This window comes from Sus scrofa, chromosome 9, assembly GCF_054392235.1.
Source record: "Sus scrofa isolate SSC_HxYL_T2T_F1_AM1 chromosome 9, Sscrofa_HxYL_maternal_Yorkshire_Landrace_v2.0, whole genome shotgun sequence".
Taxonomy (NCBI): domain Eukaryota; kingdom Metazoa; phylum Chordata; class Mammalia; order Artiodactyla; family Suidae; genus Sus; species Sus scrofa.
In genome coordinates, this window is record NC_139391.1 from 42854560 (window position 1) to 42878203 (window position 23644).

Genomic DNA, 23644 nt, shown 5'->3' on the forward strand with positions numbered 1-23644 from the left:
AAGGAGCTTCACAAAATGCTCAGGGGAAGAAAAGATAAACAAGAGTTTCACTCTTCCACGGCCTCTTAATGAGCATCCATAGATCACCCTGGACCGCGGGTCTTGTTTTCGGCTGCTGGAGTGCGTGTGCCTTGCCTCGCGGATGCAGGCTAACAGCATCCTTAGCAGCGGCTCACAGGAGGAAATGACACTTACCTTGAAAGCAAAGAAGCAAGGGTTTCACCTAAGAGTAAGAACCTTAGCTTGGGGCGGGGGGTGGTTCTTCCTTATCACTCTGAAACTTTATATACCTAGAATTTCGAGGTTGTGAGTTGTGTATGGTTCCGAATAAAGTTTTATAATTTTTTTTTTAATGGGGGAGAAAAGGGTAGAACAGCACAATGGTCATTGCCAAGATCCACTTTCTATTCTTACTCCTTAACGTGAGGTGATTGCAATCAGCTTACACTTCATTCCTCTAACAAATATGTTCTTGTAGGAAGGCGTTCAGCATTCTTACCCCTGCACATCCAGACGCCTTTGCTGCAACGGGAATTGGTCTCTGAACGGTTTTCTGCTGGGTTCCTAAAGTGCAGTTTCAGAGAGAATAATGTTCTGAATTTCGGTCTCTTAAAAAAGTCGTTAGGTTTACGGGCAGTCACGCTTGTCACATTTAGAGTGTGAATTACGAACTTCGTGGAAACACAGTTAAACCCCCACAGTTGTGCACAGCCATAATTTCTGCAAAGACGAACAATTGGGGAACTTTATTACTACGACTTTTCATGTATAAGATGCCAAAATCAACCCTCCCAACATTATAAGGTAGTTTTTCTTTTTTGGAAAGTTTTTTTTTTTTTTTTAAATAAAGAAAATGAAAAAAAGAAAACCTCTAATGGGCTACTCGCTGTTCTATTCACTTTTTAGATTTGTCAATTTTTGAGTGACTGCCAGCACCAGGGACTCTTTGTAGCACCTTGTACTTGGGATATAATAAAAACATGAAATGATTAAAAATACTGTGAGTGTAACCGCAGAAGGGACTATATATTCCGGGCCCCAAGGAAGGCCGTTTCTTTGCAGAATCAGACAGACTCCATTTATGTTATTAAATTGTAGCACTATTCACTGTCCAGGCTGGAAGCTTCCCGACATGTCAAAGGCACCAATATGTCCAAAACACACATTGGAACGTTAACCTTTAGAATGCTGGCATCCTCTAGCCTTGCAATTCGGGGAAACACAGGGATTATCTATCCAATTCTATGACATTGCTTACATGTCATGAATGTTTATCAAAAAATGTTTTTTTTTTCCCTACTAATTCACCTCTGAGTCAAAAAAAAATTATGAGGACTGTAGAGTTTAAACAGAATAAATTATTGGTAGAAATAGCCGGACTAAAAAACTATTAATCATCAGAAAAACACCAATTAAATGCTGCTTCTTTGAACCCTAGCTCTGTGCCAGGCACCATGTTGGGTGTCTGGTTGCCCCGGTGGTTCTCAATTTTTGGATGTGCAGCTGAATCACCCGGAGAGCCTCTTCCTGGGGTTTTTAATTTGGCGGGTCTGGAGTGGGGCCCAAGGATTGGGATTTCCAGGTGATATCATACTGCTCGCCTAGGGTCTATACTTTGAGAACTGGCGCAGATGATCTTACTGAATTCTTCACCGTGTCCATTTGACAGATGAGGAAACTGAGGCTCAGAGAGCGGCTCTACCACCTAACTGCTGTCTACATTTGGGCCAGATACTTAACTTCTCCGTCTCTGTGAGTGTAACCATTCCCAGGAGGACTTGTTCCATGGCCCAATCTCGTCCTTTCCATCTGCATGTCCCCCTGACTTTACCTGAATGTTAATCCACGTCCCCCTTCCATGCCCATTACTAGCACCATATCAGTTCAGATTTATGATCTGCCAGCAGTGTTGTGATTAGATGTCATCCCTGTCTTTCTATTACTCCGATATTGATAGATAAAATTCTGTGGTGATGCATCACCTGCCCTTTCAAAGGTTACTGCCAGCAGATGCTAGGAATCAATATAGTTCTTATCTGTCACAAACCACAAGAAAAGCACGGTCAACAAGGCTCATTGAAAGGCCTGTGAACAGGTCAAAGAGAGAACTCCCAGATGCACAGGGTCACCAGTTTCGTTTCCCTGTCTAATCCAGAACCTGGCTTTGGATCTCAATGATCTAAGATCTGGGCTGTATGATCCAGTGGGGCCAGAACCAGTGGCTGTGGTGACTGCGGTCATGAACGCGGGGAGCTGAGGCCAAGAGGCTAAAAATCTACTTTTATTATAACAAGCTACCAAGATTAATAGGATAGTCGAGTTCTCTCGAAGCAGTGGGTAAAAAAATCTGAAGAGATATGGTAGGTTCACATACTTTTTGTTTTCCTCATCCATCTTTCAATAGGAAGAGTCTTGGTTTGGGTAAAAGTGAAGATAAAAAGCACAACTTTTTAAAAAAGATGTCTGTAGCTCAACACATTAAGAAAACCAAATGGTAGTTACAGATGCCCTGGAAACTTTTTTTTTTTAAGAGAAGGCAAGTCAACTTTCTAACTTGATTTTTTTCCCCTAAGGGAAAGCTGCTTTATCTACAGAAAAAAGCAGGCCTAGGGTCTCCGCCTGCCTGTTAGAAGTCTGCCCCTTTAAGTCTGAGTACAGCCCAAGTGGAGCTAAAGGAAGGATTCCTCAAAAGACTACAAGTAGAAATTGTGGCATCCAGAAATCTTCTGCATGGCTGCCTCCCTCTCCCACCCCTGGATACATGCCTTTCTCCTTCATTTCCCCTTGGTTCCAACCTCTTCTCTGCCCAGGTCTGTCTCAAATGCTGGTGCCTTTATCAACTGACTCACTTCATCATCTGATCCGGTTTCAAGATGGCAGCTCTTGCTGACCCTCTTGTCTGAATGTGCTTGGACTCACCCCTCTGGCTTGGTTTTAGAACAGCCTCTAAGGATCTAGCTACACAGAATAAGCCTGGGCAGGCAGGGCTCAGCAGTTTAAGAACTGTCACCCGTCCCTGGTTTGACCCTTAAGCATATTGGATCAGGAAGCTCCCAGTGTGGCCACTGGGCCTCTACTTTTGGGCCTGATGGCCTGGGTGACCGAGGTCAGACCTAAGATTTCAGAATAAAGATGGCCACAGTTGCCAACAATAGATGAAATGGCCACATGAGAATGACTGACATGGGCAGATGAGGGACTGTGCTTTTTTATCAGGTTGTAATCCATCTTAAAAAAAGATTTCCAAATGTGTTTAATGAGACTATTGGTCCTTTCAGGAATTTGTGATGTAGAATTCACTCTCTTGCTACACAGGCCAACTACTTTTCATTGAGACCTACAAGCCATGAGAGAGAAGCCATGAGTTGGCCCAAATGTGCTAAGGTTGTACCTATTATGGACACAATGCATTTTCCTACACAAAACCATCAAAGACATTGTATAAAACCATACTTAGAAATGGTATGCAAAAATGAAGCTCATATAATCTTATTTACATCACACAATCATATTTAATTTGAGGCTAGCTTTCCTGAGAATCCTCTGGAAGGCATTTGTTATTCAACTGCTGCATCAGAATCCCGGGACTTCCACAGGACTACTTTTAAGAATTCAAATGCTTCTCAAAAACTTAGCTAATTATAAAAATTATACATATTTATTTTAATTATAAAAATCATACATACTCACGGAATAAAAAAGTAAAAGTATAAATTTAAAAAATCACACAACTCAGAGATAATTATTACTAATATTTTAGTGTATTCTTTTCCTTTCCATATATGGGGTGTGCATGTGTGTGTATAAAATTCTTAATTACTGTATTATGGTACATCATATAAGTATACTAAAGAAGTCATTTAGACATCCTGCTCTTGTTATATACTGAGATTGTTTCTAAGTTTTATGATTCTAACAAATGCTGCAATGAAAATCCTTTTGTGTATATATTTATTCTGATTTTAGAACATATTGAGAACATCTTTTTAACATCAAAAATTTCATGCACTCCAATATATTTTGACTATTCAATTTTTTAAGAATCACAGCAGCAGAGTTCCCACTGTGGCAAAGTGTGTTAAGAATCCCACTACAGGAGTTCCCGTCATGGCACAGTGGTTAACGAATCCGACTAGGAACTATGAGGTTGCAGGTTCAATCCCTGGCCTTACTCAGTGGGTTAAGGATCCGGCGTTGCTGTGAACTGTGGTGTAGGTCACAGACATGGCTCAGATCTGGTTGCTGTGGCTGTGGCATAGGCTGGCGGCTACAGCTCCAATTAGACCCCTAGCCTGGGAACCTCCATATGCCGTAGGTTCGGCCCTAGAAAAAGACAAAAAGACAAAAAAAAAAAAAAGAAAAAAGAATCCCACTACCACATCTGCTCAGGTTGCTGTGAAGATGCGGGTTCAATCCCCAGCCTGGCACTGTGGGTTAAAGGATCCAGTGTTGCTGCAGAGCAGATTGCAGCTGTAGCCTGAATTTGATCCTTGGCCTGAGAACTTCCATATGCCCGGAGTGCAGGGTAAAAAAAAAAAAAAAAAAAAAAAAAAAAAAAATCACAGCAGCATCTATATACTTTAGGTTACATCTTTTTTGTTGCTAAATGTAACTCAAAATAATAATGATTTCAATGCAAAGGATTTTAGGACCCTTCGACCCCATATAAAAATTCTGGAGCATCCCTTAGGTTCTGAGGCACACAGAAAACTTAGGACATTATTCTTACTTTTAAGACATTCAGAATCTAAGAAGAAATCAACTTCAAAATTTAGATCCTAAGTATGTCATTTGCATAGAAAGCACTGAACACACTTGAAATGAAAGGTAGAACAATGGGTTTACTCTTATGACAAAGGGTGACCAGGGAACATCACAGTCTCTCACAACTGGGTTAAGTGCCACTCCTATGTGCTCCCGCAAGTACCCCACTTGTCCTATTTCAGCACGTGTTTAAACCTCCACATGTCCCACTAAGCTGTGATACTCATAGAAGCCAGTGATGGCCAGGTATTTCCTCTGAACCAGGCAGCGTACCAAGCCCTGCGAAGGGAGAGCACGCATGCATCTTTCACACCACTGCATCCTCAGGATCCATATGGTGTCCAACAGCAAATATTTGTTGAATGCATGAACGAATAGATGAGTGAATAAAGGAGGATTCATTTAACCATTGCTTTACCTTAAGCTTTCTATGCCCTTGAGGTGTCACGGTCTTAACATTTTATTTAGAAATGCTTTATGCCTTAGAAGAAAGGTGCAAAAATAGCACAGAGAGTTCTCATAAACCCCTTTCCCTTGATGTGACCATCTTATTTAAACATGACACAATTATACAAAGAAATTCACATTGTAAATACCACTGCATCAAAGGGACAGTTTGGAGGGTACCAGTCAGCTATTTTGTAAAATGTCCCTCCCCTTAGGGCTGATGAATGTTTTCCCACAAATGGGTTGAGATCATGAATTTGGGAGAAGAATACCATAGAGGTCCCTTCTCTTCATGTTGTATCAGAGGAGACACGACATCAGTTCATCAGTTTTCCCTGGTGATGTTGGCCACTTGGTGATGGTGACACAGGCAGGTTTTAACACTAGAAAATTACCATTTTCCTTTTCCATTGGTTAGACCTGGAGCCACTGAAGTCCAGCCCATGCTCCTGAGGAGAGGAATTGAGCTCCACCTCCTAGAGGGAGAAATCTAAAGAATTCCTGGCTATATGTGTGTATTCAAATCACCAGAGCAAGGAATAAATATTTGGGGGCCCTCACTTGGAGGCTATCCAACTATCCCGTTTTCTTCTTCAACTTAAGCTCGTTAATTTTTGCATTCATTGGTGGATCATGCCTGCAGCAATCACTACTATGGTGTTCGAGTGGTGACTTTTTATTTCTCCCACTCCTGTAATTGAAGTTCTTGTGCGTAGAAGAGTTTCCCTTCTTTCTTAATTACTTATGTTTGTTTGTCTGTTTATTCAGTCATTTATTTCTATTAGTATGGACACACATGGATGTTTGTTTTATTCTCTGGTTTTAATTCAATACCAGCGTGATTAATATTATCGTGCGAATGGTGCCACCTTGGCCATTGGGAGCTCTTTCCATTCCAGCTAGCACCGCACAATTATGGAGCACTTCAAACTCTGTTATCAGGAACCAGTGGATACAGGCAAACAGTGAAAGGATGGCACAGAAAAGGTGTCAACTGAACAGCATTTTTGAAACAGATTTTCAGAGAACGATAAGGAGAGGAAAAGCACAATGCTTCAAAATAAGAACAGCAATGGCCAAAGACCGGGGAATCTGCTGTGATACAGTGTTTCTAGGCACCTTTTCCAGTTCCAGCCCCACCACCGTTTACATCCTGACAAGGCAGCTGGGTGGTAAGGACATCTCAGGAGGGAGATGAGCTGGAGAGTGAAACTCTGGGAGACGGAGGGGCTCCCTGAGCACTGTAGCCTCCACCCCTATATGTGCAAATACGACTCAATTAGGATCAACACTCATTTTTTATTAATGTTCTTCTGAGACAATGGCTCTTTCATCTGCGTTTTATCTTCCAGCTACATTAAGACCAAGGACACTCTCACGGAAGATCTAAAGGAGGAGACCCTGATGAATTGGGAGTTTAAAATACAAACGGAACTTCCTTTGTCTGTCTTGACTTGTTTTATTAACATCTGAAGGTTGATTTATAGCAGATTAGCAGGCAGGAGAGGACTGTTTGTCCAATGACTTAACACACACAATTAGAAAAAACAAACATTCAAACATGGCTCCCTTCTACGGGCTAATGGATGGCCCCTTCAGTTGTGCAAGAGTCGTTTCCATGGCGGTCACCTATGGGAGTGACCAAGGACAGGGCACCCTCTCTCAAGACCACAGAAGAATTTTCTGGGCAAAGTGCTGGCTGAACAGACTTTGTTTTCCTGCAGATACAATGAAAGCTCCTGCATAAGGATGTCTGTGGTCAAGTCAGAGGGATCTAGACTCAAATCCTGTTCCCCCTTGTGCAGCTTTGGGACCTTGAGTAATTTCACCGACGCCTCCGTCTTGCCACCCACAGAAAGAGACCCATTAAGAACTGTGGCAGAAGAATAATGCGAAGATTAAATGAGGGGATAACTGTGCCGAGGGCTTGACATCATAAGGGTTCGATGAACACTGGCGATTACACAATGAAGACGATTTCTCATTATTCTCGTTTCTACACCCAGAAGCAAGGATAAGCTGCGAGTGGGGTGACCCAAGTTACCAGACAGGAATGCCAGGAGGTAAAGGAATGGTTGTACTTCTCCATTTCTTAGGGACGATGTGTATACACACAAACCATTTACATTGGGAATGAAGAGCCAGTCAGCATAAGAAAAGTTCATGACCTTTAGTAGATGGTGTTTGTTCTCAAAACGACGAAGTAGACTAGACTAGACTGCCTCGGCTTTATCGGGGGAACGATGGCCTGCTAATTTTAAAACCAAGGAATCCTAACATCTACCTGCTTTTAGGAATTCAATAGTAATATGAAAATTTCTTCTTTTCTGATAAGAAAATTCGAGTCTAGGCACTCCCACTGGGACTCAGTGGGTTAAGAACCTGACTAGTATCCACGAGGATGCGGGGTCAATCCCTGGACTCACTCAATGGGTTAAGGATCCGGCGTTGCTATGAACTGTGGTGTAGGTCGCAGACATGGCTTGGATCTGGCATTGCTGTGGTGTAGGCCGGCAGCTACAGCTCTGATTGGACCCCTAGCCTGGGAACATCCATATGTTGCGGGTGCAGCCCTGGAAAGGGAAGGGAAGGGAAGGGAAGTGAAGGCCAGGAGAGGGAAAAAGCCAGTCTAACCTCTAGGAAGGAAGGAACCTGTGCGTTTTGCCCTTGGTGCCTTCTCCAGGGTCTAGAATAGCGCCTGGCTCTTTATCTTCCTGGGCCTCTGTGTCTTACACCATATCTGGGCACCTTGGCTGGTGCATTCCTACTGTAGCATTTTTTTAAGCTCCTGCACTTTCATCTCATAGCAGCCAATGAGCTCCGTTTCAGTCCTTGAGGAAAATGCTTCTCTGCATGTATTTCTTGCATTCTTCATCGGTCAAAAACATGACATGCTATAAACATTTTACTTTAAAACACACAGCGGTACTTTCACTGACCAAGCCCTTAGAGTAAAGTCCAAGCCGTTACTTTCAGGTGGTCTGAGAATCAGTGAAGTTGCTTCTTGGTAAGCATGTCACCCCACTAGCAGGATGATCCTTACACTGCGGTCCCTGGACCACAGCCTCACATCATGAGGAAAACTTGTTGGAAATGAAATTCTCAGGCCCCCATCCAGACCTACCGAATCATAACTCTAGGGGGTGGGGTCCAGCGGTCTGTTTCCATACATTTCCAGGTGATTCTGATGTCTCAGAAAGTTTGAGCTGCACTGTGCTGAGAGAGGAGACATACAGGTGTAGACGGGTAGCCTCTACCTGCCAACCTCCAGTGTACCCCGAGCATCAGCCCACAGGGCGCGCAGAACGTCTAAATGCACCAGTTATGCCAATGCCTCTGTTGCTGTGCTGAACATAAACACAGCATTGGTCACCTGTGCCTTAACATCAGGCTACTGTCCTGTAGAGTGGCTTTGACAGATGCTGCTCATGGCCACAAAAATGTAACATTTCCGAACCAGCACTAACATTTACGACTCCCAGTTTTTCTGGTTCTCAGCTGGCATCTCCGCACCAGGCTTACTGAGCTCTCTGCTCTGCCTGTGGCCTCCTGCTGGTCATGCCTATGAGGTGAGAGAAATGGCCAGTCACCGTGACTGCTTCGTCTGTATTCATCAGCCAGTGAAACCCGGTGGTGGGGTGCGGGGGGTGATGCGTTCACACCCCAGTCACACAGGACAGGGCCACGGAGGAGGTTCCATACCTCTCTATGAAGCCGACCAGGACACCCGCCCTGTCTATTTACCCACTTAATGCCTGCTCTGTGCAAACCAAAGAACACACTCTTTCTTCTACTACTAGCTAATTTATAGTCATAAGAGTATAAACATTTCCTGGGTTCTTTTATCATTCATAACTTTGTTCTGTCAGTAATATCTGTCAGTCTTTGTAGTTTGGTAAGCTCTTTCAAACCCGAGATATCTTTATTTCTAAATGGAATCTGAGATGAATTTTGATAAACATGCATTTTGTAGCTTAATAAAAAAGGGATTTTCCCCTTTAACTACCTGAATATATAAATGTTTAAAAAGTTTCTGAAACCTGCCTTTGCATTAGACATTGAAAATTCAATGTCAAAATAATATTAAAAATACACAAAACTGTAGGAAATTGTTTTAACCATGATGTGATAAATAATAAATCAGAATACAAGTTACTCTGCGATTATGGGTTCTCTCTATTCTTTAAGCTTCTTGCGTGTTCCACATCAGTGGATCGACAGCCCTTTAGTTGAACAATTATGCACAGAGGCAATCTTGTTAGGACTTGCTAAAACACTGTCACTGTCTTTGTCCCTGCCATGCGAAGATGCTACAGTCAAAGCTATAATGTACCCAGCTTCCTGCACTAAGGCAATGTGCCCCAAACGAGAAAGTTCAAAGCAGGATTCCAACGGATTGAATATACCGTTGACGTGCTCGAAGGCGAATGTAGGCGACATAACCCAAATATTACTTTGTTTGTAGGTGAGTCTCCATAATTAGAGCTCAGACGAACCTTCAGCTGGTGGCGCTGGCTGAGAGACCATGTCCCCTTTGCAAAGCTAATGCATTTCAGGTGTTGAGTCTTTTCCAAAAGCCAAGAGCTGCATTTGAAACAGCACAGTCTCAGCTGAGGCCAGCCAGTCTGCTATCTCCTTGAGGGATATTTACTTACATACTCAGTTCAAATTTACAGTGCCTGGCTTGCGAATGAAATGCCACTTAAGAAGAGAATGCCATACCATTGCGGCAGATAAATCAAACAAGCACGTCTTATTTTAGCGCATGCTGGAAATCACACATTTCTACAGCAGTATGTAGGTTATCTGCCCAACAGAAACATGATCCACCCTTTCAGAGCATTTCCCTGGCTACCACACAAACGAACCTAAAATTGCTTTCTCCCTCACAAGTCTCCTTGCTGAAGAAACCAATTAACCCCTTTGATTCCTTGAAAGGGATATGTTGACAACAAGGCAACAGAGCTGGGTGCAAAGTTGAACCTTCGGGAAGAACGCTGTCAAAAGAAGTAAGATGGAGTTCCCGCTGTGGCTCAGCAGTAATGAACCCAACTAGGATCCATGAGGATGCAGGTTGGATCCCTGGCCTTGCTCAGTGGGTTAAGGATCCAGCGTTGCCATGAGCTGCGGTGTAGGTCGAAGACACAGATCAGAGTGTGCACTGCTGTGGCTGTGGCGTAGGCCGGCAGCTGCAGCTCCAATTCAACCCCTAGCCTGGGAACTTCCACATGCCATGGGTGAGGTCCTTAAAAAAAAAAGAAGAAGTAAGATTTGGGGACAGCCTCTTTCGGAGGTTAGAACTGTTTTTATGATACGGTCGTGGGGCTGAATTAAACCTCAAGGGAACCAAGTTCAGCAAGGAAAGTTGGCCTGATCAGCAGAAGGGTTATTGACTTCTGAGAACCTATGGTTCACACATACCCAACTTGGAGAAGTGGGGATGTCACACAGCTGCTCCCTTCTGCGAGTGGTTTCACGGAATCATCGTCACAGAGTCTTTACCAAGAATTTTTCTGCCAGTGGTCTTGATGGGTCCACACTGAATCAGTCACACAGGTGGCCTTGTGAGCCACAGTCCACACGTGTGGGGAGGCAGCTGGCTGAGGGGAAGAGGCTGGTGCCTGGGCTGATGAGCTGTGGATAACTGCTCAGGATTCAGGGATGCTATGGTCCTTTGAAGACATTCTTGATTTCCACCTTCGAGCTGTTAGTTCACTTGGTTTGGCCACTGTACTAAAATATCTGCAGACTTAGGGGTGTGGATTTCAGCCTGGGAGGTGGAAAAGTTGCTGGAAAATACTGGAGGCTTATTCTTGGACCATCCTCTTCAGGCAAAGAAGACAAAAAAAATCCTCACTGCCACCACATCAGTCTCTCCCTTGGCTCTCTCCTCAGTCAGTCTGATGGTCCCCATTTGTGCCAGGACAGAGGCCACCAAAGACCATAGGCTCTGTGCTCAGTAAAAAAAAAAAGCCCGAGGACTGTGGGAGCCCAGGACCCCCAGCCCCAGGCTCAGGGCTCTGGAAGCGCTATTGAGGGGAGCCGGAGCCGGGCCCAGCACTGCCTCCGTTTTATTGTCTGCACATCCCTTCTTTGCTTTCTTGATGAAACTGTCAATCTTCATAATGGTGTTGGCCATCACGGGGATGTGCTGTGAAGCGGCTTTAAAGGCATCTGATAAAGAGAAAACCTGTGCTCTCCCGGTCCTGAGCCCCTCTTTAGACGCAGTTACCGGTGATAAGGTTGGGCATTCTGACTTGTACGGAGGGATGGGAAATTTGACTTGGCAAGTCAAACTGCTGCCACCTCGACAGGACACACGGGCCCCCACACCATCCTCCTTTCAGCCCCTCAAGCGGGTAGAACTTGACATCACACGGCCGCCCCATCCTGCTTGGCTGCACTGAGTGGCAGGAGGCGAAGCTGCTTGGGTGTCACAGAGGGATCGGTACCTTTGGATTCCCTCATTCAAAGTATTTCTATCCTTGAACCCGGCTTCCAGACCAACGTTCCAAGAATAACTGTCCCCACACATGACCTAGCAGGGTGCGACCTGAGCAGGCCGATCAAGTACCTTGAACGTGCTGGCCTTCAAGTAATTCAGTGGCCCACACTGTGCTCCTGTGATGGGTTGATATGGCAGGATAGGGACCCCACGTGGTCAATGGAGAGCTCTAAATGCCCCCTGACCCCCTTCAGAAACAGCCCTGAGAGAGCCTGTCATTTCTTCCCAGGGCAACTCTCCATCAGCGGCATTCCCCCAGCCAAGTGGGCAAATCATCCAACTGCAGCAGGTGTCAATGGCTTCTTTGCGGGCCCTCCACGTCCGTTACTCGGGTCTCCTAAATTGCAGTCCATTCAAGGGCAAAGGGAGGTTTCTGCTCCCAATTAGTTATTCTTGAAAACCAGGAGCTGTACTGCACATTTAAAAAAGGAAAACTGCTTAGTACATACTCTGTGGGGGGCTCCAAACGGCAGGAGATTCCACGAGCCATATGTGATCCAACATCTAAAGGCACCGGCGTAGGGCGGGGGCTGGGGGTGGGGCGAGCTCCAGCCTCCACTCTGACTCCACAGACCACAGATGCCAAGAAATTCAGATCCGGAATTGCAAAGTAGTCTGAGATTTCACAAACAAGAACACCTATCAAGTCACGTGATGTAAAGCATCTGTCACCAGCCTGGCCTGCTTACCCTCTGCACAGCAGAAGGTCCCGTGCCCATGGGCACACCTTTGGAGAAGAGCCCCCAGAAGAAAAGTTAGGTCCCTCTGGCTTTTATGAGGCTTTTAAGACTCTAATATCTTAGAAAGAAAGTTGACTGCACCAAAATAGGCCTTTTGTCAGGCAGTTATGTGCTGTATTTTTTCCTGCTGGAAATTATGCCCTCCGCGAGGAAGGTTTAGGTGACGAGGAGGATTTGTGTAAAAGTGTGCAGTCATCAGCTCCCACTATTTCCTTCTCAAATACATCCCAAAAGGGACATGCATTTAAGCAGCACAGCAGGCCAGTGTGACCAAAATGACAGTGCTCTTTCCAATTTATACTTCTAAAAGAGAATAGCAGACACACAATAACAAAAGCCTTTAGTCTAGATTTCATATCAGACACTTTGATGAATAGTAGCCTAAAGGGCAACATATTTATAAGTTTTAAGTCTCTCCTGCAACACAAACTGTCCTGATTTATCCCCATGATAAAGGCAGTTCTGAGAGCTACTTTACCATATTTATTATTTTACAGAGGGGGAAAAATGTTGATTCAGCCCTTAATCTGCCACTACTGGAGTTATAAATGTTGGTAAGAGACCAATGCTGATGTCTATAAATATTAATCTATCTGCTGTAAGTTCTGGGTGGCCCCCTCCCCTTTTCTTCCAGAACCTTTCCCCTGTATTCTTGTTGCATCTACAGGATTTGCTTTTATTGGCCTAAATCTTAAAAGGCCTGGAAAGGGTAGGCTCGTTGAAGCCCATTACTGACTGGGTAGGTGATGACCCAGGAAAGCTCCAATTCAATGTTTATTTAAAAGAAAGCTTCCTGGACAAATGTCGATGCCTCTTTTATTAACTGATAAACAGGCGCTCCTCTCCGCCTGTATATTCACTCTACTCTCACCTCTACTCCCAGTAAAAACTTCAGTATGGAGCACGATCTACAATGATTAAGTTCCTTTATTTAAAACAGAATCCTCCTTACTTTGACCTTTGTATTGAAAAGGAAAAACAAAAACAAAAACAAACTCTCCCACTTTCTCTCAAATCCCGGTTTCTCGGCCTAAGACGGTTAATAAATCATTTGGGGGAGACACCTCAACTCACTGCTTACCTCAGCTACCTGTGAACCACTGGGAGTTTACTCATTAGCAGGTATGAAAAACATCTAAATACAACCACCAGCTTGTGTTTGTCTACGGTGTCACGGTGAACTGTTCATTAGCATTTGTGAGAAACGACCAAGTCACCAAAGGATATTAAGCCAACCTCAATGAGGAATAGAGGCTTTGGGGCTGATGTGTTAATTCACTGTCCTGGATTAAACACCGGAGACAGGTTCTTAGTACAGTTTTATCTTTACTGGGCTAAGAATCGGGTTAGAAATGGATGCCCTCCCAGGAAGTAAAGGGCCAAGATATATAATTAGAGCCACTGCCAAATTATTAAATTAAAGCTCTTCTACATAAAAGATCTGGGGCTAAATACAGTCAACTACTTACTCTACATTATTGTATATTTGTACCCATTATAGGTGAACACAGGTTATAATCTTTTCCATTCAAAGAAGTACCTCTCAGAGATTGAGACTCTTAAAAGAGACTCTACAATACAAAGAGACTAAGGATTTTCAAGGCAGCTTTCAGAAGTTTCACTAATACCATTCTTGGCTAAATTAGAAAAATGCTTGGCATAAACACTGTATGTGCTGGTTGGATTGGCTGCCAAAGATCCACTGAGATGTGGTATTCCATGTGGATATGCATCTTTAATTAGTCTCAATAGATTTTATATGTATTCAACATTAATCTATACCACCTGTCCCAGACTAAAAGCATGAAAATGGTTCTTCCTAACCACTCTCCCACAGAAAATTATTCTGTTCCTTCTTCCAATAAATTCTGAAGGCTCTCTGGAAGGTCTTAAATGTTGGTTTAACATCACTTCTTCTATTATAGATTTTTTTAAGAACTTGCAAAGACTATTGCTCTATGATTTTGTTAAAGGCAAAAGAAAGCAGTTCAAAGATGTGTTATTAAAATCCTGACCTGAGACACCAGCAACAGTCTCACACCTGCATTTTAATTGCACTCAGTGCATTTCTCATTTCTATTAAACATCCTAGCCAAGGGATTATGTTCAGCTGCAACATATCTTCAACTGTTGTATCTCAGCTCAGAAATCAGTTTGGGGGCTCACTGACTATAAACAGATTTTTTTTTTTTTGGGCTTTTATCAAATGGTTGACATGGGTTTCAGGTTTATTCAGGTGGTGCTCATATTTTAACATGCAAAAAAAAAAAAAAACCCACACAAGTTATTTATTTACTTTTTTGGGCTGCACCTGTAGCATGCAGAAATTCCTGGGCCAGGGATTGAACCCAAGCCACTGGAGTGACAATGGCAGATCCTTAACCCACTGCACCACAGGGAACTCCCACAAATTATTTTAAAAGTCACTCAGAACTAAACATGACTTATACAACACCTAGATCATAATGAGTTTAACCTCAAGTGAAGAAAATCTTTTAACTCTGCAGCATTCATGAACCTTAAATTTTTAAGAGGATCCAACGTGAGCAGTTTGAGGGAGACAGATTCCAAGATTTAGGAATAACTCAGTAATTGTCTTTCAGGAGTTGTCTGTCTTTCACAGAGACTCAAAACAAGAATATTCCTATAACCGAACACTTGATAAGAGACCTATTTCGATTTCGATTTATTTCTGAAAGGCAGGCAGACAGAACAACTTTACCATCTGCTCATTGGTAAGCAGATCAGAGGCCTTGATGTCAGGGCAGTAGGATCAGGACAGGGCTGGAAAGAGACACTACTACTCTACGGGCCTGTTTCCTCGAAAGCTGCTCCGCTGTTTGCTGATGAACACACAGCAGAGAGCCTTGCAAGATACTAGAAGCCATACTCCTGAACATGGAGGCTGGAGAACAAAACTCTTTTGCTGTCTTAAGTCACCTACTCTATGACCATAAGCTCTCTAGAAGGTCTAAATGGCTATTTCCATGCTAGACGTCAGAATCCAAAAAATATCGATGCAAAAAGCGAAATACAAAAGCAACCCCTCCCTCCAACTTTGTCCAACAGGTTTGAAACATCATCATTGCCTAAGTAAAGTATGCCTCTACCTCCACGGTGGTTTATCATTTTGCTATCACATTAAATTTAGAAACGCCTCTTAAATGTTCCTCATTAACTGAACACATTATTCAATTCTGTTCTAAATTTCAAAATAGCTCTTTTAACTAGAAATGAGAAACAAGAAGTCATACCAGATATCAGCTTGATAATTAAATGAGTTCACCAACGTTTCAAAGACGGGGGGCGGGGGGGGGGGAATGAAACACACTGAGCTTTGTTACCAGAAGCATAGTGATTATCACAAATTTAACCAAAGAACCAGGTACCTTAAATGCCAGATACAAAAATAAATTGTGTTTGGTTTTTAATTAAGTCTTTATCTTTGTGTTAAAAAAAAAAATTTAGGCCTGGGGGTTTAGATTGTCATTTTACACAGAAGTAAATGGTAAATGCCTTCCTACATGCGAAGCCATTAGATATAATTATGCAATGGGTAAAGCGTGTATCCCACTATAAATGTCATTTGGTTTTACAGTTATAAACTCATCAACATTTATCAAAACATCGCCTGGAGAAAGAACGAGATGGCTAGAGCCAGTGACAAATTCAATGCCATCTTTGAAAAGCACATGACAAAGATGTGTCACCTTAAAGCATATACTGACCTCCTCACGTGGTGATCTCCAGACCCGTTTAAGGGAAAAATCTCTTCTCTCCAGAAAAGTCTCCCAATCACAATACATTTCAATGGGGTTTCAAGGTCTATCCCCCTCGCTCCAAAAAATCACACCTCTCCCCCACGGCTCGTAAACATTGCCATAGGTTGTGTGTAATTCCAGCCAACTTCTGCAGGTAGAGGAACGTGTGAATTCATCTAGATGAGCTTTTGGGTTTGATTTCAATTGCTTATTCAACCACAAACCTTAGTGCTTCTTAGTCAGTAATCTCTTAATGGAGTTCTGTTCGAATGGAAACCCAGGGACTTTTGCAACCAAGTTCTCTTTAGACAACAGGGGCTTGTTTCCTATTTCTTGCTCTGAATCACGGAACGGCCCAGGTGCTTAAGCACGGAGCACCAGCTCTGCCAGCACACTGCGTTAACAGTTCTCCTTTCTGAGTGCCGTTTCACTGTCCCCATCAATCTGGTAGTTATCGCCCAGGGAGATTTGCCCCTTGAAAAACAAAATGGCTGGGCTTAAAAAGAGTCTGCTTCTTCCCTTGTCCCCATTTCAGTTTCATACAACTTGTTAATATGAGATCTTGACAATGGGCCAAGGTAATAATGCCACTGGCAATGTTTCTATCAGAGTCACTCGGGTCCTTGGTAGCTTGGTGCCGAAAAACTGGACGGTGGGGGCAGGGGGACAACAACAACAGCAGCAAAAGCTGGGAGGAATAATAACCAGCCCTTGAACTGGCGTAAAAAGAAGGTGGATCCACTGGAAGACTTTGATTTATAGAGTTCTCATGCTGTTAATAACATCATTCCATCTTCCCCTACAAGCTAGATGCTTCAACCGTCTAAAGTACCAGCACCTCCTGGGTGGGGAAGCTTCCCAGGGTCCCAGCAGCTGCCACAAGAGTGCACATCCTGTGTCTTCTCTGATCTGGGCTTGTCCCAATTTTCTCCCTGCTCACTCTTCCCACTCGAGCTGGTTCCTCTACCAAGCCCCTTCCCATGAGCTTGATTCAGGACCCCTCCAGCCTCACCATGGTCCCTTTCTGCAGGGGTAGATGAGGCATCTTTTCCCATCAATCAAGATTACACAGTCCAGGGAGTTCCCCAGCAGCTCAGTGGTAACAAACCTGACTAGTACCCATGAGGACAAGGGTACAATCCCTGGCCTAGGTTAAGGATCCAGCATTGCTGTGAGCTGTGGTGTAGGTTGCAGACACTGCTCGGATCTGGCATTGCTGTGGCTGCTGTGGTGTAGGCCGGAAGCTACAGCTCTGACTTGACCCCTAGCCTGGGAGCTTCCATATGCCTTATGTGAGGCCCTAAAAGACAAATAAAAAAAAAATTACACATTTCAAGTACTCTCAAGGGTCACCCACTGTTCTCTGAACCAGCTCAAGACAGAGAATTATCGAAACACCCTCAGGAAAACCCAGTCCTTTTAATTCCACAAAAAAACCTTTCCCATGACATGTCACTGCTTGGAAGTAGGTGCTCTTACAGCATATCATGTGGTCCCTTCAGTTGTGCCACGGTTGCAGGGAGACAGGTATTTCCACGTGTTCCCAAAGCAACCTTCTCTCTCCCTACTTCCTTCTCACCCCTCTGCTGTCTGATTACCTCCAACTCATTTTCAGACCTCAGCTCAGATACCATTTGCTTCATGAGACCCGACCAGACACCACCCTCTCCAGCCAGGCTGAGGATCCCTCCCGGGTCAGTCCCACAGGCCCTGTGCTTCCCCATCTTAGGACTTACAAGCTCTTAAACTGCTTTATAAGGAAGGCAAACTTAGGGAACAAATGCTTAGGTGTCTCCCAACTGTTAAGATAGAGAAAGGAGTTCTCGTCGTGGCTCAGCAGTTAGTGAAACTGACTAGCATCCATGAGGACATGGGTTCGATCGCTGGCGTCACTCAGTGGCTTAAGGATCTGGTGTTGCAGTGAGCTGTGGTGCAGGTCGAAGATGTGGCTTGGATCCAGTGTTGCTGTGGCTCTGGTGTAGGCCGGCGGCTACAGCTCCGATTGGACCCCTAACCTGGGAACCTCCATATGCTGAGGGTGAGGCCCTAAAAGGACAAAAAGACCAAAAAAAAAAAAAAAAAAAAAAAGACAGAGAAAAATCTGTCAGTGAAACTTGTGTGGCATATAAGATTGAAGACAATAAAAGGTATATGCAGTTCTTCGATGGCAAAGAAACATATGAATTCAAGATATTATCACTGCTCCTCTTGTATTTTGCAAGTAACTTATTAAATAACAAGTGCAGCATAACTAAAAATAAAGGTGTTTTAAAAGGGAATTTAGAGGAGGATTGGAGGGAAAGGAGTAGAAATGTATTATAGTTAAAGGTTTGTTTTAACTATTCTAAGAGGACTCGATAAGCCATAATAAGGAGACAAATAAGAATGCATTAGAGGATAATGGTGCATTTGCTATTTAAAGTTCTACATCTCTTGTTTTCCACTAACAGAGATGTATTTTTTCTTTAAATTCAAGCTGATCCCATTAGCACCAATTTTCAATTTCCCAGTCTCTTCAAATAGCCACAGAACATCCAGAAAACACAGGAAACTGTTTATCCCGTGACTAAGGTTAGCAGAACCGTAGTTATTACCATTACTTGTATTTAATTTCAAGCTTGCCAACTCATAGCTTCAGAAAGAGGGACGGAGAAAACAGGTTATTTAAAATTGATGTGTTCTATCATTACCCATCATTAAAAAATGATGCTGTTGTACCATTTCAGAAGTAGTAGGCAGTGAATATTTAATGCTTATGCTAGTATTTATTAATTTCACATTTCTACCGTTCTTTATGGAAGGACTATTTTAAATGACTGCGATTTATATTTTGTACAGATTCTTTGGCATTTAATTTCTACACGTAGAACATTTGTATTTGTGCTTAAGAAGCTATTCGGTAACACCTATAAATCGAGGGACTGTTTAAAACAATAGGCACCCTCGGGATTAGGAGGGGGAAAAAAGTCACACATGCAGGCATTTGTTAGAGACAGCATATGGGAGAAGGAAGAGACGTTGCAGGACGCCAGTCACAAATCTCTCTGCAGAGTACACCAGACCAACGCAAGAGAGCCACGTCAACAGACGAGGCTAGGTGGAGACTGACAGAGAAATACGGCTCCAAATGAGAACATCCGCATACGTACTCACAACGGCCGTACAATGCATATAAAGTCGCACAGTGTCTGCGTATCACTTTGAAGGGTATCAACACACGCATTAGGTTTGTGTTTTCATGACATCCTAAACACTGGAGGGCAAGAGCTGTCTTCTGCGCATGTATTTATTTTTCATGTCTTGAGAAACTAACTTGCTCGGCTTTTATTGACAAGTGTATGTCTTTGATAATTAGTCAGTGACTGGAATGCTGCAAAAAGCTCCACGGGTGCAAATGAGCTATTTCTATACCCTGGGTGCTCAAATCGTCGCTGGACTAAGCCAGCAGCCTGCTTCTGAGCACCTGATAAGTCTCATTCCCCTGTCCTGATACTGTCATTTGTCCCCTGTTCCTTCCCTGCACTAAGCATCCCACCAGCTCTGCAGAAGCGGACAAAGAAAAGTCGATCTGTGCCGAACACTAATAAAGACCACATTTTCTCAACAAGATTGCATCCAGTAAATTGCGAGCCTGAGGGCAAAGTACAGAGTGGGGGAGGCTTGTCAGAGAGGGAGCATCTCACAGTTGGTAGCCAATAGCCAGCCTGAGCAGACGAGAACATATTGCTGACCGGCAATAACCATGCTCGCCGCACAGTCGGCCACGAGCATGTCTTCTGCTGCGACCCGTTTCTGCTTTGGTTTGTTTTACCTATTAGTACTATTACACAGCATTGACTCCCTGAAAGCTGTCCATCAGCACTAAGCTCTAGTGTTGCTACAGAGCCTTGATGAAAGCATGGCCCGGCAAAACACACAGGCCTGAAACGCAGGCTTTAAGAGCAAGATAGGCTTTCTTCTTCAATTTACTAGCACAGAAATGCAGAGCACCAATTATTAACCATGACAACAACGACAATAGTTTCACAGTCCACTGAAATCAGGGTAACCACCCCGCTGAATGTCAATATCAAACCAGAACTTAACTAGTAGGAATATTAGGTTTTTTTTTTTTTTTTTTCTTTTTACAGCCGAGGTTCCCAGGCTATGGGTCAAATCAGAGCTGAAGCCACCAGCCTACACCACGGCCACAGCAACACAGGATCCAAGCCATGTCTGCAACCTACACCACAGCTCACGGCACGCCAGATCCTTAACCCACTAAGTGAGGCCAGGGATTGAACCCACATCTTCATTGATACTAGTCGGGTAGTTAAACCACTGAGTTACAATGGAAACTCCTAGAAATGCTAGTTATAAGCATCCCATGCATCCCTTCTGATATTAGTGGTTACAGCAAAACAATTTTCGTGGTCAAATCAGTTAAAAAAAAAAAAAAAAAAGAACAACAACAACGAAACCAAAAAACAACACAGAGACTGAGAAGCCCTTCTATACCCATCCAGTTCCTCCTCCAGGTAGGTTTTCCACGCTATCCTCATACCTGCTTCAGAGGAAGGAGACTTCAGTTAATGGAAGAAAGGCTGCCTGTTATAATATCTTTATTTTTTGCTCCAGAGTTATCATCAAGAGGCACTGATTATGCATTGACTATAGACTGAAGGTTGAAACTACAAAAAAATAAGTCGGCTACATTCCCCTCGCTCAAGGACCTCAGGGTTTAGCAGTAGAGACAGGACAGACAGGTAAAAAGGAGCAGAGGAATACAAAGCCCACTGTGCTAAATTCTGTGAGGGGCGTGGGCACCCCGTTGTGTGGAATTTCTTTCCCTGCTGCTTGCCCAAGTGCCGTACTGGTTCCCATGATCAGTTTCCTTCATCCCTGATGTCATACTTACAGCCTCGTACATCTCTCCACCTTCCTTGCACTTCTCACCCCCTCCCCATCATGTCCTCATGGCCCTTTCACGGCTGCCCATCTTTCCAATAAATCCCCTCCCTACTGTGCCCTGCGGACTGTCATGAAGCCTTGTCTGATTTGGTTGCAGCAACGTAAATTCCATAGCCCTGTTATAAATGGAAATAATACTACCTTTTCATGAGCTCAAATAAGTAAAAAAAATACATAAAACACTTAGAGCCATCCGCACACAGGAAAGGCTCAGTAATGTCAGTTGTATTTATTATTGTCCAGCTGATGGTAAGGACATGTGGTAGATGTCAGCTAAAGAGGAAGAACTAGTCCTCTAGCACCTCAGGATTTAGTAGGATAGATAAGACACATCTTCATAGAACTAGGACAAAACCCAAGACATGAGAAAGATCCTGCGAATGTTTCAGAGGCATTCAGATGGGCAAAGTGGGGTCTTCTGTAGAGATGACTATGGAGGACTCTGAATGTTGCGGGGGGAGATACAGATTTTAACCTATGGATGCTGCAAAATGAAAGAAGGTGGTTGAGCCTATGACTGGGAACAGAATGGGGTAAAGAGGGATCGGGTATCACACCAGACTCCAGGAGGAAGAATTCCACAGAGATAAGATGGATGGAAGGCTGTGGGTGTGAGGAGGGTGGGAAGTCGGGGGGGCTGCAAACGTGAAGAGACTAGCTGAGGGCTTACTGGAGCATTGCCAGGCGCGCTGATGCCGGCCTGAAGGAGGGCGGGAGGAGCAGCTTTCATAAATAGGAAAGATCAGATCCTAGAAATTCAAAGGAGAATTTATAACACCCAGTCCGGTCAACCTCTGAGTGGTGGTGTGGGGGAAGTGTGGAACGTATGAAGGTAAATGCCAAGAGTGAGTCTGGAGGGCCAGGACTCTGCCTCAGAAGGGAAGCCTGAAGGATACGGGAGGGAAGACGAGACGGGGTATTCAAATAGTTGAGTGACGTGGAGCTCTGCATTTTGGAAGGGGACAGGAAGACACAGATTTGGGAGTCACCTAAGTCAAGACGACAGTTGAATCAGGCCCTCAGCGGTCACTGGAAAGTAGGCAAATACCCAGGACCAGGGAAGACAGATGTTATCCCTTCCACCGGCCATGGGGCCCTTTGCCACAGACCCTATAACAGCCCACGCATCAGAACATTAGATACAGTAGCACTTATTTCTGATTACCGTATCTTCATATAGGTGTGCCAAGGTTACAAAGTGGAGTTTGGGTACAGCTGATGCCTATTACTGGGTTATCAAGTGAAATCTGCCAAATTTAACATTTTTGACCCTTCAAGTCAAATATTTCACACAGACCACCTATCAGAAAAGTGTCAGACTGGGGGTTCCTGTCGTGACTCAGTGATGGATGAGTCCAAGTAAAGAACCATGGGGTTGCAGGTTCGATCCCTGGCCTTGCTCAGTGGGTTGGGGATCTGGCGTTGCTATGAGCTGTAGTGTAGGTTGTAGACGTGGCTCGGATCCCGAGTTGCTGTGGCTGTGGTGTAGGCCGGTGGCTACAGCTCTGATTAGACCCCTAGCCTGGGAACCTCCACATGCCGCAGGAGCGGCCCAAGAAATGGCAAAAAGACAAAAAAAAAAAAAAAAGAAAAAGAAAAGTGTCAGGCTAAGAAGATGAAAATCCTATGTTCAGTCTTGACCTTCCTTTGATTATTCCTTTGATTATTTATTTGATTATTTGTGCTAAAACTATTTTTGTTTTCTAAATGAAAAACAGGTAAGAGCCCAGGGATTTGTACCTGGGATTCTGTATTAGATAACGCAGAAGAATGACTCTTTTGTTTTCAACTTATAGGAGAAATCTGAACTCTTCCCTATTTGTCCAAAGAAGAGAAACATTTTAGGTCTGGGGTAACTGCTATGACTCTCCAGATTTTATTGTGCTGTCCAGTATCAGTAATGAAATAATTCCTCTATGGTAAACAATATCCAAACCAAAGCCCTTGAGCAAGGATGAGAGCGGGAGGGGGGGGAAACCAATTTATGAAAATACATGTCATTTTTCACACATGCCCCAATATATTAAGTACATATTTTGCCAGGGGCACCAGATTCAGTTTAATTAGAACAATATTCCTTCTTCCATCTGAAATATTTAGTTCCTCCATGTAGCAATGTTCCCTGGTCCCCAAATGAAATTATAGCAAACCGGTACTCCAGGAGTGTGAGACTCACATACTGCAGGGCGGTACACAGCTAAGCCCCTTCTCAACAAAGGACAATAGACTTGGCTGAATGCATGCTAACATCAAGCCACTGGATTTAATCCAGTTAAATACAAACCTTGATTAGTAAGACATTTCCTATCCAGTTAAGGATGTGAGCCTTGGGTTAATAACTTCTATAGACTATCTTATTTCTGTTTTAAAAAATTATAAAGCAAAGGAAGGAGCACAGACAGTGTGGTGTGTGAGGGAATACACTGGTAGTGGAAATGTGTCAAACAAAAACACAACCTTTTCTGGGACACCTTCAG

General features: G+C 43.7%; 1 protein-coding gene and 1 long non-coding RNA gene across 18 annotated transcripts in view; both read right to left on the reverse strand.

The window, feature by feature from the left end:
- Positions 1 to 23644, reverse strand: part of CADM1 (cell adhesion molecule 1) — a 340231-nt gene that overhangs the window by 86792 nt on the left and 229795 nt on the right. The window lies entirely within an intron of this gene.
- Positions 809 to 7209, reverse strand: LOC146399867 (uncharacterized). The gene is made up of 2 exons (XR_014815368.1): positions 4504 to 7209; positions 809 to 4300 (listed from the first exon to the last, which is right to left on the reverse strand). It is a non-coding gene; the product is annotated as an uncharacterized LOC146399867 (long non-coding RNA).